The following is a 3,904-nucleotide window of genomic DNA, read 5'->3' as shown; positions in this document are numbered from 1 at the left end:
CCCTTTTAGCTAAACTTTCCCCTAACCCTTACCTTAAAACCCTTTAGCTAACCCTTTCCCTAACCGTAACCCTTTAACTTAACTCCTGAACTTATGGACATCCACAAATTAATACATACCATATGAAACGTAACATACTAAATAGTGTGTCTCGTATTTACTTACAGAATAATACGAAATGCTCTGAGACCAGGTTGCAACATCAGGCAGCAGATCTGGGGGTCACCGGTTCTGCAGATTCACACAGCGTTTTGTGAGACACTCTCCACCCCCCTCCACCTGCTCCCCTGAGATGTGACCATTGTCCCGCCTCAATAAGAACACTGAGTATGTGGCAGTTCCATATTCCTTCATTGTCTTTCCAAGCTCACCCATTGGCTACAGACTGTGAGAAATTCCAACAAGCCCAAGACCCACACATTCATATGCAGATTATGAACTATATATAGGAGAGATGAAGTCAGTAGAACTCAGATTCTCTCAACACAGAGTCCTCTACAGCACAGAGATCCAGCCATGGCACCTACAATCACTTCAGCTGTGATCTACTCTAATGAGCACCTGACTGACCTACAAGGTAAATTGAGTTACAAATAGTGTTACATTGTTTCAGTTTTTGCTTCTAGAATACAGCCATTCATGTCAGCTTTGTTGTATTCAGAAAAATACTATTATTGACTCTTCTCTTCTCTTCTTGCAGATAAGAAAGCCAGTGGTTGAGAAGTTATGCAGATATCGTATCAACAACAGCATTGAGCAGCTCAAGTCTCTCCTGGGTCCAGAGATCCTCAACCAGCAGCCAAACTCCAAGTTGGAGAAAGCCGACATCCTGGAGATGACAGCAACAGAACCAGTCAGTGAGCTCCTCCTCTTGCTCTGCAGCAGTCAATCAGGGTTACTCCAGGTGTGTCCAAGAGATTGTGCACTTCCTGTCCAAGGATGATGTGAAGACACAGTCCCAGAGAAGACTGCTGAGCCACTTCCAGAGCCTGCATCCAACCTCTGATAAGAACAGGAGGGAGAGTGACCTGCCTCAGTTCAGCTCCCAGCCCAGTACAGAATCAGCAAAGAGAAGAGTCCAGTCAACATTGCCCTCTGGAGGCCCTGGTAGAGTCCTACAGACTGAAGCTCAACTCAGAAAAGTCAATGGACCATGTTGGTCTAACATTAATGTGATGGACAGTGATCAGAGATCTTCTTCATATTCTGCTTGTGCAGGTTGTTTTAAAAGTTGTGTTTCGATTGAAACTTTTAATTTCAGTTGTACTGAACAAGTTAAACATTTTTGCTAAGGAAACAATGAAATCACTGCATTTTTGTAATGTTAATAACCTTTATGTTTTGTGAAGCATATATTGATTATGTTGATCAGTTGTTTATTCGTGATCAACATCAACTTCAATGGTCATCCATGAGGACTTTTAACCCAAAATGGGTATTAATCATATTTTTGTGATTATCTGTTACCGATCTGTTTAAAGGTCAACACGTATTCAAGAATAAGCCATTTTGTTACAACTACATTTTAAAGATCAGACTTCATGTGTGAAAATGTTTCTAATATTATTATTATGATATTGATGTATATACTTCCTATAATAGAAAACGGTTCTCTCTTATAAAATCTCTTTATTTAAATCTTGTGTATTTTATAAAGACAGTAACTGTGTATCCTATACTATGTTAGAGTATCACATGTCTTGGAGATTTATTCAAGTTCTGGTTGAGATGTTAATCACTTTTTTCTATTGAAATATTCACCTTAAATTAAGGTATTCGGTGATGCAATTCAGTGAGTCAGTCTGAATAAACACACAAATCATCAAATATAATCCTCTTGTCTGTTACTTCATTTTTCTCATCACTGAACAAGCTTCCAATAGAGTTACATTACTGATTTATGATATTCCACATATACGGCGAGCTCCAAAAGTATTGGTACAATGACATAAAAAAATAAATGGTACAATTGGTTCCATATTCATAGCATGCAATGACTAAATAAAGCTTGTGACTTTAATGATTTGTTGGATGCATTTGGTATTTGTATCTGTTATGTTTCAGATTATTTTGTGCCCAATAGAAATTAATGTTAATGTATTGTGTCATTTTTGAGTAACTTTTATTGTAAATAAGAATATAATATGTTTCTAAACACTTCTACATTAATGTGGATGCTACCATGATTACAGATAATCCTGAATGAATTATTAATAATGATGAGTGAGAAAGTTACCTTTCCCCTATCCTGTTATTGTAATGGTGAGAGGTTAGCATGTCTTGGGGGTATGATATAAAATACTAACCTCCCCTGTTATTGTAATGGTGAGAGGTTAGCATGTCTTGCTTGTTCAAAACTATCTTGACTGGATATGAAGATCTCTCTTTTCTACTGACTCGTCCACGTGTCTTCTTCAGCTCGCTCTCCATCATTTGACACTTGGTATGATACTGTATGGTACTTTGTGTGGCTGTGACTTTCTCAAACATCATTATTTACAATACATTCAAGACTATCCGTAATGATGGTAGCATCCACATTAACGTAGAAGTGTTTAGAAACATATTCTATTTTTTTATTTACAATAAAAGTGACTTCAAAATGACACTACATTAATTACCATTCATTTCTATTGGTTACAAAATAATCTTAAATACAACCCAAACAGACAGCAAATGCGTCCAACAAGTTAGTAGAGTCACAAGCTTGATGTAATCACTGTGTGCTAGGAATATGGGACCAACTAGTACACTTTTTACTACTTTAATACACTATAAGTGAATTTGTCAAAATACTTTTGGTCCCTTAAAATGGGGACCAAAAGTTGGTCCCATATGTACAAAAACTAAACGGTTCACCCGATATGGATGAGAATACCCTCAAATTAAAGCTGACAGTCTGCACTTTAACCTCATAGTCATTGTATCATTTCAAATCCAAAGTGTTGCAGTACAAAGCTAAAACAACAACAAATGTGTCACTGTCTCAATACTTCTGGAGGTCACTGTAGCTATATGGGGCTGAATAAAGAAAAGCCTACCATGAACCAAGACTGCACGGAATGAGCTTGAAAGAAGGACACACTAAATATAGATATCATTCACCTCTTGGTGCTAAGTTCAACATTCACAGAGTAAAATAAAATACATTTCTACTCATATATTATTACTTTACATGAATTGGTTTGATGAGTCAGTAACAATTTAGGCTGTTCATTTAACATATGATGTCACTGAAGTATAATGAAGTGTGTGTTACAGGCTTTAGTTTTTCCATTTCTATTTCTATTTTGGACGTTAGCAGGTGGGGTTCACCGATTGGTGTCACCTCATTAGTCAATATGTGTTACAGGCTGTATGTAACAATATGTGTTATCCAGGCTGTATCACGATTGGGAGTCCCACAGGGCGGCGCACAATTGGCCCAGCGTCGTCTGGGTTTGGCTGGGGTAGGCCGTCATTGTAAATAAGAATTTGTTCTTAACTGACTTGCCTAGTTAAATAAAGGTTAATATACAGTATATTTATATGTTTAATTACACATGTGCTGGTTTGTCATCTCGTTAGTGGGAAGGTGTTTCACATGTGCTATCCCAGGTGCAATTTAAGAGAGGCTGGTCCAGTGCTATAGTTGTCTTGAGAGATGTGAGGGGTAACACCTTTAGCTGGCTCTCTCTATTTGATTTTTAGACAAACAATCCTTTAGCTGATCTTCCCTGTTTTTGTTTTGCGCAACTTTTTGTTTTTGCTTCCTGTCTAAGTTTGGTGTGGGTTCTTTTGTTTACCTCTTCTTGGGAACATTTAGTGGGCGCTCATGGTGGGTGTCTTTTTAGGTACCAGTTGTTGTTGCTAGTCAACTTTCATGAGTGTATTTCAGCCCTTCCTAAAACCCCACCTGCTTCAT

The 3,904-nt window shown here is 37.8% G+C and overlaps 1 pseudogene; it reads left to right on the top strand.

Annotated features, from left to right (window-relative positions):
- Positions 1-454: 454 nt before the first annotated feature.
- On the top strand, positions 455-1,191 carry LOC129834801 (transcription factor HES-5-like; annotated as a pseudogene).
- The last annotated feature ends 2,713 nt before the right edge of the window (positions 1,192-3,904 follow it).

Source organism: Salvelinus fontinalis, chromosome 3 (genome assembly GCF_029448725.1).
Source record: "Salvelinus fontinalis isolate EN_2023a chromosome 3, ASM2944872v1, whole genome shotgun sequence".
Taxonomy (NCBI): domain Eukaryota; kingdom Metazoa; phylum Chordata; class Actinopteri; order Salmoniformes; family Salmonidae; genus Salvelinus; species Salvelinus fontinalis.
This window is presented reverse-complemented; position numbering and strand designations above follow the sequence as displayed.